The sequence below is a fragment of the Macaca thibetana genome, chromosome 18, assembly GCF_024542745.1.
Source record: "Macaca thibetana thibetana isolate TM-01 chromosome 18, ASM2454274v1, whole genome shotgun sequence".
NCBI lineage: Eukaryota > Metazoa > Chordata > Mammalia > Primates > Cercopithecidae > Macaca > Macaca thibetana.
This window is the reverse complement of record NC_065595.1, coordinates 59033964-59046242: the sequence shown is the minus strand read 5'-3', so window position 1 is coordinate 59046242 and position 12279 is coordinate 59033964. Positions and strand designations below refer to the sequence as shown.

General features: G+C 42.0%; 2 protein-coding genes across 10 annotated transcripts in view; one reads left to right on the top strand and one right to left on the bottom strand.

The window, feature by feature from the left end:
* SNRPD1 (small nuclear ribonucleoprotein D1 polypeptide) overlaps positions 1-12279 on the top strand; it is a 340677-nt gene that overhangs the window by 302984 nt on the left and 25414 nt on the right. The window lies entirely within an intron of this gene.
* ESCO1 (establishment of sister chromatid cohesion N-acetyltransferase 1) overlaps positions 1-12279 on the bottom strand; it is a 76026-nt gene that overhangs the window by 62789 nt on the left and 958 nt on the right. The window lies entirely within an intron of this gene.

Sequence of the window (12279 nt, the reverse complement as noted above, 5' to 3'; positions counted from 1 at the left end):
GGCGGAGCTTGCAGTGAGCTGAGATCCGGCCACTGCACTCCAGCCTGGGTGACAGAGCGAGACTCCGTCTCAAAAAAAAAAAAAGAGAGAGACTATGTCTCTTTATGTTGCCCAGGCACATCTCAAACTCCTGTCCCCAAGTGATCATCCCATCTCAGCCTCCTGGGGAGCTGGGACCACAGGCGCATGCCACCTAACCGGACTAATTTTTTTATTTTTTGTAGAGATGGGGTCTCCGTGTGTTGCCCAAGCTGGTCTCAAACCCCCCGGGCTCAAGCCATTCTCCCACCTTGGCCTCCCAAAATGCTAGGATTACAGGTGTTTGAACCACTGAGCGCAGCCTAAAAGAATTTTTTTTATTGATACATAATGATTGTACATATTTCTGCGGTATATGTGACATTTTGATGCAGACATACAACCATGTAATAATCAAATCATGGTAACTGGGATAATTCATCACCTCAAACACTTATTACTTGAATTAGGAACATTTCAAATCCCTTCTAGTTATTTTGAAATATGCAATAAATTATTAACTACAGTCACCCTAGTGAGCTACCAAGCACTAGAACTTATTCCTTCTAACTGTATTTTTATAACCATTAACCACCTTCTCTCCATCCTCTCCTCCCCACACCCTTCTTAAGCCTCTGGTAACCACTATGCTACTCTCTACCTCCATGGGATCAACTTTTTTGGGGCTCCCACATACGAACGAGAATATGCAGTAAATCTTTCCATGCCTGGCTATTTCACTCAACATAATGTCTTCCAGTTTTATCCATGTTGCTGCAGACAACAAGATTTCATATTTTTATGGCTGAATAATATTCCATTCCATACCACATTTTCTTTATCCATTCATCTGCTGATTAACACTTACTTAGGTTGATTCCATGTCTTGCCTATTGTGACGAGTGCCGCAATGAACATGGGAATGCAGGTATCTCTTCTATATACTGATTTACTAAAATAATTATTTTCTTAATTTCCTTTTTTGATGGTTCACCACAGTATACACAAAACTAATTTTTGTACACTGATCTTGTGTCCTGTAACATTGTTAAATTTAATTAGTTCTAATAGGTTTTTTTATGTGAATTTCTTAGGATTTCCTACATGTAAGATCATGTCATCTGCAAAGAGAGAGAGTTTTACTGCTTCCTTTCCAAACTGGATGCCTTTTATTTCTTTTCCTTTTGCCAATCTACCTTGGCTAGAACCTCCAGTGGAAATCTCCTCCTTTCAACTGTTGAAAGAAGTGGCAAGAGCAGGTATCTTCATCTTATTCCTAAGTTTAGGGGGAAAGCGTTCAGTCCTGCATACCATTAAGTATGATGTTAGATGTGGATTTTTCACAGATGCCCTTCTACTTCTAGTTTGTTTAGCGGTTTTATCATGAAAGAATATTGGATTTTGTCAGATTTTTTTTCTGCATCTATTGAGGTAATAATGTCCGTTTCTTTCCTTTATTCTATCAACATGGTGTGTCATACTGATTTCCATATGATGAACCAACTGTGCACTGCAGGGATAAATGCAACTTGGTCATTGTGTATTATCATTTTTATAAGTTGGTGGACTCAGTCTACAAATATTTAGTTGAGGATTTGTGTGGATATATTAATAAGAAATATTAATCTGTAGTTCTCTTGTGATGTCTTTGCCTAGCACTAAGGTCTTTTTAGTACTGTGATGTCTTCTTAGTACTAAGGTAATATCGGCCTCATAAAATGAACTAAGAGATCCTTCCTTTTCTATATTCTGAAAAGTCTATGAAGGATTGGTGTTAATTCTTCTTTAAATGTTTGGTAGATTGCGTCAGTGAAGCCATCTGAGCGTGGGCTTTTCATTTTTGGAAGTATTTTTATTCAACCTCTTTGTTATAGGTCTATTCAGATTTTCTATTTCTTCTTGAGTCAGTTATAGGAACTTGTCTATTTTATCTAGGTTATCGAAATTGTTAGCATACCACTGTTCATATTCCCTTTTAACCCTTTTTATTTTGGTAATATCTCTCATTCCTTATTTTAGTAATTTGAGTCCTCTCTCATTAAAAACTTCTTTAAAAAAGATAAAAGTAGCCAGGTGTAGTGGCTCATGCCTATTATCCCAGCACTTTCAGAGGCCAAGGTGGGAGAATTGCCTGAGCCCAGGTGTTCAAGACCAGCTTGGGCAACATAGCAAGACCCTATGTCTACAAAAAATAAATTAGCCAGGTGTGGTGACACACACCTATGATCTCAGCTACTTGGGAGAAGGCAGAAGGATCATTTGAGGCCAGGAGTTCTACTCCAGCCTGGGCAACATAGCGAAACTTTAAAACAAAAAACAAACAAACAACAACAACGACAAAAAACACAAGGTGCCCCTGGGTCTGTTGACGCATGCCTATAGTCCCAGCTACTCAGGAGGCTCATGTGAGAGGATCACTTGACCCCAAAAGTTTGAGCCTAGACTGTGATATGATCCTGCCTACAAACAGCCACTGCACTACAGCCCGAGCAACCCAGCAAGGATCCATCTCAAAAAAAAAAAAAAAAAAAAGACCAGAATCAAACCAAGTATTTAATATATATGATCATTTGGTTTATAAGAGACAGCACTGTCGCCTTAAAGTAGTAGTACTGGGATAACTGAATATCACATGCGGGAAAAATGAAATTGGATCCCTAGGCTGCTCTGCCTAGGGAGTAGTCATTTTTTATTCCTTTACTTTGTTAATAAACTTGCTTTTACTTTACTCTAAAAAAAAAGAAAAGAAAAAGAAATTGTATCCCTACCTCATACAATACTAAAGTCTATGGCAAATGGACTGACTATAGACCTAAAATGTGAAAGGTGAAAATATTAACTTACAAAGGATTGGTATGCACAGATTATACAATTATGTATAAGGTATCCTACAAATTAATAAAACAGCCAACCACAGAGAAAAATGGGCCAGGTACGGTGGCTCACGCCTGTAATACTAACACTTCGGGAGGCCTAGGCATGCAAATCTCTTGAGCACAGGAGTTTGAGACTAGCCCGGACAACATGGCGAAACCTTATCTCTACAAAACATACAAAAATTAGCCGGGCATAGTGGTGTTCACCTATAGTCCCATCTACTTGGAAGGCTGAGGTGGGAGGCTGCAGTGAGCCTTGATCACACCACTGCACTCCAAGCTCGGCAACAGAGTGAGACTCCATGTCAAATAAATAAATAGGATACAGAGATGACTTAATTTTAGAAACGTTAATAATAGATAACATCAGTTGGGCGCGGTGGCTCATGCCTATAAGCCCAGCACTTTGGGAGGCCGAGGTGGGCAGGTCACCTGAGGTCAGGAGTCTGAGACCAGCCTGGCCAACATGGTGAAACCACATCTCTACTAAAAATACAAAAATTAGCCAGGCGTGGTGCACATCTGTAATCCCAGCTACTCAGGAGGCTGACGCAGGAGAATCATTTGAACCTGGGAAGTGGAGGCTACAGTGAGCCAAGATTGCGCCACTGCACTCCAGCCTGGGCAAGACAGCAAGACTCCATCTCAAAAAAAAAATTTTTTTAAAAAGGTAACATCAACAAGTCAAATAAAAACAATTACCCTATCACTTCAATGTAGCCACTTTCCCCCTCCAAGTCACTTCTTAAAATTAATCAGCCTTTTTCCTACACACCCTAGAACTATTTTGCCCAACCTCATCTTGATGTTTTTTTCTTTTACTTTTTTCTTTACTTTGTTATTTATTTATTGCCTTTAAATAGTCTCTATTGCCTTTAAATAGACAATATTCAATTGTCTTGTATTTCAACATACTACTGGAAACTTCTAGCCATCTCAAGGTACAGTAATTCCATCAGATTTACTGCAGAATCAAGCCCAGTATACCTCTCAATCCCAACGTAATTTACTGAAGGACTTTTTCCCCAAGCTGCTATGAAAGCCTCTTCAGTTCCATAAAACACTGGTGAAAATTCAGAAAGCCATCTTAATATCTAGGAAAGATTTCTCTTCCAGGACAACAAAGTAAAGTAAGTTCTCAGCAATACTTAGCTTGAAGATGGCACAAAGCAAAGACGGTAAAGTCTACCGAGAACATCAGACCTCTCACACCTAAGGCCTTCAATTTGCACAGATCCATTCCCACCAATCAAATGCAAGTCTGTCATAACAGTTATTTTCCCTTACTACCTTCCTTCTAACTCTCCTTACACTGCTGATCTCTTCCTTTCTTAAATTTATCCACAAGTCCCACATGAACCCTTTTTCTTTCTTTCTTTCTTTTTTTTTTTGAGACTGCTTCTCCCTCTGTCGCCCAGGCTGAAGTGCAGTGGCATGATCTCAGCTCACTGCAACCTCTGCCTTTCAGGTTCAAGCGATTCTCTTGCCTCAGCCTCCTCAGTAGCTGGGACTACAGGCACGCGCCACCATGCCTGGCTAATTTTTGTATTTTTAGTACAGATGGGGTTTCACCATATTGGCCAGGCTGATCTCAAACTCCTTACTTTGTGATCCACCCGCCTCAGGCTCCCAAAGTGCTGGGAATACAGGCATGAGCCACCACACCCAGTCATGAACCCTTTTTCTATGAAAAGCAGCTTCCTACCTTCAATCTCTTCACAACAGAAATTCTACTTCCTAGCCTTAATTGAAAATTCACTTTCGGCCAGGTGCAGTGGCTCACACCTGTAATTCCAGCACTTTGGGAGGCCAAGGTGGACAGATCACGAGGTCAACAGATCGAGACCATCCTGGACAACGTGATGAAACCGTCTCTATTAAAAATACAAAAGTTGGCCGGGCGCGGTGGCTCAAGCCTGTAATCCCAGCACTTTGGGAGGCCGAGACGGGCGGATCACAAGGTCAGGAGATCGAGACCATCCTGGCTGACACGGTGAAACCCCGTCTCTACTAAAAAATACAAAAAAAAAAACTAGCCGGGCGAAGTGGCGGGCGCCTGTAGTCCCAGCTACTCAGGAGGCTGAGGCAGGAGAATGGCGTGAACCCGGGAGGCGGAGCTTGCAGTGAGCCAAGATCACGCCACTGCACTCCAGCCTGGGCGGCAGAGCGAGACTCTGTCTCAAAAAAAAAAAAAAAAAAAAAAAAAAAAAAAAAAAAAAAAAAAAAAAATACAAAAGTTAGCTGGGCGTAGTGGCGTGTGCCTATAGTCCCAGCTACTCAAGAGGCTGAGGCAAAAGAATCGCTTGAACCCAAGAGGCAGAGGTTGCAGTGAGCCAAGATCTCATCACTGTACTCCAGCCTTGCGACAGAGCGGGACTCTGTCTCAAAGCAAAAAAAAAAAAAAGAAATGAAAAGAAAAAAAAAAATCACTCTCTTCAATTTATACGCTTTTCTCTAAAACTCTCCAGTAGTGGCTAAATGGTGCCCCCCCACCCAAAAAAAGATAAACCTGTGTCCTAATCCCTGAATTAGGGATTGTGAACATATCTTATTGGGGGAAAAAAGGTCTTTGCAGACATAATTAAATTAAGGATATTGAGATGTGATCATCCTGGATTATCCAGGTAGGCCCTAAATCCAATAACAAATATCCTTGTAAGAGAGTGGCACAGATATCCCTGTAAGAGAAGGAGACAGACAAAAGACAAGAGAAAATAATACAAAAATGGTGGCAGAGATTGGAGTAATGTGGTCATAGGCCCAGGAATGCCAGGGCAACCACCAGAAGCTAGATAAGGCAAGGAACAAATGTAAGATAATAAATTTCTATTGTTTTAAGATATCAAGTTTCTGATAATTTATTACAGCGGACATAGGAAACTAATATCTCTCCTAAGCAGGCTATATCACATCAAGGGGCCTACAGTTTCCCCAGCACAAGCATTTTTCATCTTACACAAAATTCTTTACACGTCTCTTTTAAGGTTTATGCCATTCTGTTATTAAACTTTCTTTCTTCATTGTTGTATTCCTACAGATCACCAGAAACTCTTCATAGTTTTCTTCTCCAATCACACTGTTAGCACCATCATCAACTTCAAAGTTCACATGGACCACCACAGATCCTTAATCTCCTTAATAATTTACCAATTCTTAATGCATTTCAACTATACAACCTTTTAACCACATCAAAGGGACGAGAATTACTGACTGCAAATCTGAGTCGAGTGGCTTGTCAAATTCATAACTCCTTTCTGAAAAACCTGCCATGCCCACAGGCACCTCCTTTAAAAAAAAAATACCTTAGACAATTCATAGTCACATTCTCAAAGTCCTGACCATGCTATGCTTCCCATAGCTAACTAGATCAAGGGTGGGTTTGTGACCCAAGACGTGCCAATTTCTAGTCACTATAAAGCAAGTTTTTCCAATCTCACCACTATTAACATTTTGAACCACATAGAATCTTTGTTGGGGGGGTGCGGGGGTGGGGGGCTGTCCGGTGCATGGAGGAGCAGGAGCCCTCACCTCCGTCCACTAGATGCCAGTAGCAACCCTTCCCCTACTCCTCACAATCGAAATATCTCTAGACTGCAAAATGTCTCCCCAGAGGCAAAATCACCCTGGATTAAGACCTACTACTATAACAGCAAATAACTAAATTAGGAATTACAGGATACCTGCTGCTTGAGGAATTAAAAGAAGGCAAGCCAACTGCTAGAGCTGCACTATTCTCAGCCACCCTCTGAGTCCCGAAATATATTCAGGTTTCTGTAAGACCTGGTGAATTGTTCTTCAGCAAAGCCTAGTGTTTGGTGATTCCTATTCTTTTCTTCCACAAGATCTAGCTCTGTAAAGTCTTCTCTTCTTTATTTCTACATATCCTCCCAATGAACTACTATTATTTAAGGTAACCCAAGTATTTCTCACATTCTAAAATACATAACAGATCACTTGAGGTCAGGAGTTTGAGACCAGCCTGGCCAACATGGCAAAACCCCATCTCTACTAAAAATACAAAAATTAGCCGGGCGTGGTGGCAGGCGCCTGTAGCCCCACCTATTCGGGAGGCTGAGGCAGGAGAATGGCTGAACCAGGGAGGCGGAGCTTGCAGTGAGCCGAGATCAGGCCACAGCACTCTAGCCTGGGCAAAAGAGCAAGACTGCCACACACATACACACACACACACAAAAAAAAATTGGCCAGGCGCTGTGGCTCACTCCTGTAATCCCAGCTTTCGGAGGCCAAGGCATGTGGATCACGAGGTCAGGAGATCGAGACCATCCTGGCTAACACGGTGAAACCCAGTCTCTACCAAAAAATACAAAAAATTAGCCAGGCGTGGTGGCAGGTACCTGTAGCCCCAGCTCCTCAGGAGGCTGAGGCAGGCGAATGGCTGAACCCGGGAGGCGGAGCTTGCAGTGGGCCAAGATCGCATCACTGCACTCCAGCCTGGGCGACAGACAGAGACTCCATATCAATAAATAAATAACTAAATAAAATAATACTTGTCACAAAGACTGTACTATTTATAGGAGATAAAAGTAAGTTAAATTTAATCCTCTCCAACAATGCCACAACAGGAACCTTTCCTGGGCCAGGTGTGGTGGCTCATTCCTGTAATCCCAGCACTTTGGGAGGCCAATGTGGGCTGATCACTTGAGCCCACGAATTTGAGACCAGCCTGGGCAACACAGTGAAATCCCATCTCTTCAAAGAAAAAAAAAAAAAAAAAGAAAGAAACCTTTCCTAATATAAAGCTACTTGGAGTCCTACAAAATTTTTAAGAGTATAAGGGGATCCTAAGACCAAAAAGTTTGAGAAGCACTGCATTAAAGTAATACTTAATGCCTCCTTTTAATTTACCCTCTGAGTTTTTATCTGTGAGAATCTTATCTATGCTGCCATAAATGTTTAAAGTTCTTAGAAAAGCTCCTGATATATCACCAGTACTTAAGTATTCATTGTAATATTAATAATTAGCTATAATATTACAGAGAAAATGTTTTTATAAAAAGATAGAAAATATTGGCCAGGCACGGTAGATCATGCCTGTAATCCCGGCACTTTGGGAGGCTGAGGCAGGGGGATCACCTGAGGTCAGGAGTTCAAGACTAGCTTGGCCAACATGGTAAAACCCCATCTCTACAAAAATATAAAAAAACCAGCTGGGCATGATGGCAGGTGCCTGTAATCCCAGCTACTCGGGAGACTGAGGCAGGAGAATTGCTTTAAGCCTGGAGGCAGAGGTTGCAGTGAGCTGATATAGGGCAGCCTGGGCGACAGAGCGAGACTCCTACTCAAAAAAAAGTTTTTAAAAATTTACTTAGTTACTCCTGGCTTCGCTTAACTACTTGCCAACTCAATTTCCATCTTATCATTATCCCCTTCAGTTGCAATAACTACATTAATTCTAAACATTCAATTATTTATCTTAAAGCAGTAGTGCTCGAAATGTGATATGGGGGCTCTCAGGATTTCTGAGATCAAAATCACACAATAGTAAAAGATTAAAAGTACAAAACAGACCAATGAATTCTAATGCAGAATGTAAAACACATGTAGACGGTTTCAGATTCTACATTGCAACTAACCTTTAAGAAATTACCACTTGTTAAGTTTTGTTGCAGGATCAGAGTATCACAACTATCTGAAAAAGTTAAATACCCATCCAACATACTGGTCATAAACTTCAACCAGAAACATATATAGCAACAGATTGATAGGAGAATTCAGCTGTCTTCTATCAGGCCAAACATTAAGAAGATTTACAAAAATGTAATACCATCACCATTCTTTCACTAAATTATTTTGGAATATAGTTTTTCATTAAAATGTTATTTATTAAATATATTAAGCTGGGTGTGCACACCTGTAGTCCCACCTATTTGGGAGTCCGAGGCAAAAGGATCACTTCAGCCCAAGAGCTCAAGGCCAGCCTAAGCAACACAGTGAGCCCATTACTTAAAAAAAAAAAAAAAGTTAATTAAAATTAAAATGTTATTTATATTAAGCTGTAGTTTAATTATTTCATATGAATATATACGAAATTAATTCCTAATACAGTAACTATCAATAGATATAAACTCATATAAGCAAAAGCTACTTGGAGTCCCATAATTTTTAAGTGTTATGGGGATCCTAAGACCAAAATGTTTGAGAATCACTACATTAAAGTAGTATTTATTACCTCCTTTTAATTTACCCTCTGAGTTTTTGTGTGAATCTTACATATGCTGCCACAAACGTTTAAAGGAAGCTGAAGACAGCATAGGATATGTCTTCCTTTAAGCATTGTAATGCAATCAAGATAAGATGTATACGCCCCTTCCCCTGAGGAAAAGACAAGACATGATGGCTGGGTTAACAGAATGCTCTTATTTGCCAAAAGTAACTACAGTATTTTTTTTTTTTTCCTGAGACGGAGTCTTGCTCTGTCACTCAGCGTGGGGTGCAGTGGCGCAATCTTGGCTCACTGCAAGCTTCACTTCCCGGGTTCAAATGATTCTCCTACCTTGGCCTCCCTAGTAACTGGGATTACAAGCCCCTGACACCACGCCCTTCTAATTTTTGTATTTTTAGTAGAGGTGGGGTTTCACCATGCCGGTCAGGCTGGTCTTGAACTCCTGACCTTGTGATCCACCCGCCTTGGCCTCCCAAAGTGCTAGAATTACAGGCATGAGCCACCGCACCCGGCCAAGTAACTACAGTATTATAATACAGCTATAATACAGAACTTATACAGAAAAAACAGAACCAAAGAATTTCCATTGAATGATCCACAGAAAAATATGAAAGTCAGGGTTACAAAAGGGGTAATACAGTCCTTAAGTTAATTATCTACAGTAACAATTTTACTGAAGTTGGTTTCTGGTACCTAAATTTTAATCACCTTCAATAGAAGGTATTCCAAGAACTCTATGTGGAACAAAAATCTGCCAATAAAAGTCATGAAAAAGTAGGCCGGCGCGGTGGCTCACGCCTGTAATCCCAGCACTTTGGGAGGCCGAGGCAGGTGGATCACAAGGTCAGGAGATCGAGACCATCCTGGCTAACACGGTGAAACCCCGTCTCTACTAAAAAATACAAAAAATTAGCCAGGCGTGGTGGCGGGCGCCTGTAGTCCCAGCTACTCGGGAGGCTGAGGCAGGAGAATGGTGTGAACTCCGGAGGAGGAGCTTGCAGTGAGCCGATATCGCGCCACTGCACTCCAGCCTGGGTAACAGAGTGAGACTCCATCTCAAAAAAAAAAAAAAGTCATGAAAAAGTATTTAACTATTACAAAAACAATCCATTATTCTGAACTGTGCAGCGCTGGTCACCTTCATTAACAGAATAAATACAATCAGCTCTGCCTAATAAATTACCAAGCTAAAAAGGACTATTTGGCAAAAGAAGTTAATGGCATTCATTAATTAGGGTACTTTTTTAGTTATTCTGTGAAGCACAATTCATCAATTTAAATGCCAGCACCTTGTATGGGACGGACATTTTAAAAATTACCTGGCCAGGCATGGTGGCTCACGCCTGTAATCCCAGAACTTTGGGAGGCCAAGGCGGGCGGATCACCTGAGGTCAGAAATTCGAGACCAGCCTGGCCAACACGGTGAAACCCTAGCTCTACTAAAAATAAAAAAAATTAGCCGGGCGTGGTGGCACCTGTCTGTAATCCCAGCTACTCGGGAGGCTGAGGCAGGAGAATCGCTTGAACCCAGGAGGCGGAGATTGCAGTGAGCCGAGATCTCACTACTGCCGTCCAGCCCAGGCGACAGAGTGAGACTCCATCTCAAAAAAAAAACAACTACTTGTTCACTACAGGATTATAATATTGATTGAGAAAGGTGAAACAATAGCATATTTTCCACAGTTAGCAATGACAAAAGAGTTCTAGCTCATAAGCTAGGACAAATTTTGGAATTGTGCTTCCAAAGTCACACATCTGACCCAACAGTCATATCCGGCATTCTGCCTAAAAGGGAAAAAGTGGCTCTATTACAGTCCTAGTTTCCTCATTTCCTCACATGCTCTACGCTTCAATTTGCGGCTTCCAAATTAAGCACTTTATTTTTATTTTTTATTTTTTTTTTGAGACGGAGTCTCGCTCTGTCACCCAGGCTGGAGTGCAGTGGCACGATCTCGGCTCACTGCAAGCTCCGCCTCCTGGGTTTACGCCATTCTCCTGCCTCAGCCTCCTGAGTAGCTGGGACTACAGGTGCCCACAACCGCGCCCGGCTAATTTTTTGTATTTTTAGTAGAGACGGGGTTTCACCGTGGTCTCGATCTCCTGACCTTGTGATCCGCCCGCCTCGGCCTCCCAAAGTGCTGGGATTACAGGCGTGAGCCACCGCGCCCGGACCAAATTAAGCACTTTTTAAAGCACTTCTCATCCTACTCCCATGTCTAATTCCATTGATTAGATTTCTTGCTTTTCAATTAAAAAAACACACACACACACCAGGCACAGTGGCTCAGGCCTGTAATCCCAGCACTTCTGGAGACCCAGGTTATCACTTGAGCCCAGGAGTTCGAGACCAGTCTGGGCAACATGGCGAAACTCCGTCTCTACAGAAAACTTAGCCTAACATAGGTGCGCACGCCTGTAGTCGCAGCCACTCAGGGAGGCGGAGGTGTGAGGATTGCTTGAGGCCGGGGAGGTAGGTCAAGGCTGCAGTGAGCCGTGATTACACCACTGCAATCCAGCCTGGGCGACAGAGCGAGACCCCGTCTCAAAATAAAATAACTTAAAACTTTATTAGTGTTGGTGTCCTGTGTAAAGCAGAAACTAAGGACTAGATCGGAAGACAAAATGAATCTAGCATAGTTCACCGCAACCTGGATGTTTTCAACTGAAATCCAAGTTTTATCCAGTTTTTTAAAAAAAAGGTTGGCGGGGGGACTAACCACACCTTATGCCACCAAGTAGCGCTTTTGTTTCCTGCGAAGGTTATTTATTGAGATATCATTTTGTAATAATATTTAGATACTGTGTGCTGCGATTCCTGTTTAAAAGAATCTCACTGCAGCTAAGACTACAGAAAAGATGGTTCATAGCACTTCTCAAATCGCAAAGCTTGAGCTCCTTCTTCCCCTCTCCCCGGTCCCTGCTGCTTCCCCATCGCCCCGGGAAATACAGTACACGCCGGATCCCCGGACGCGTCATTGAGAGGCGGAGGGAGAGGAGGTAGTCTTACAATTGTTGGACTTGCTATCCCATTCTGCCTGTGCAAAATAAACCCCCATATTAAAATAATCTCGAACCGTGATAAAAATCGAGGACCCAATTCTCTTTGGCTCGCCTCTCTCCATCGCTATCAACTTCACTGCGGCCCTCAATGCACTCATTTCTACTACAGAGCCGCCCTACCTGTGCCGAGACCCCTATCTC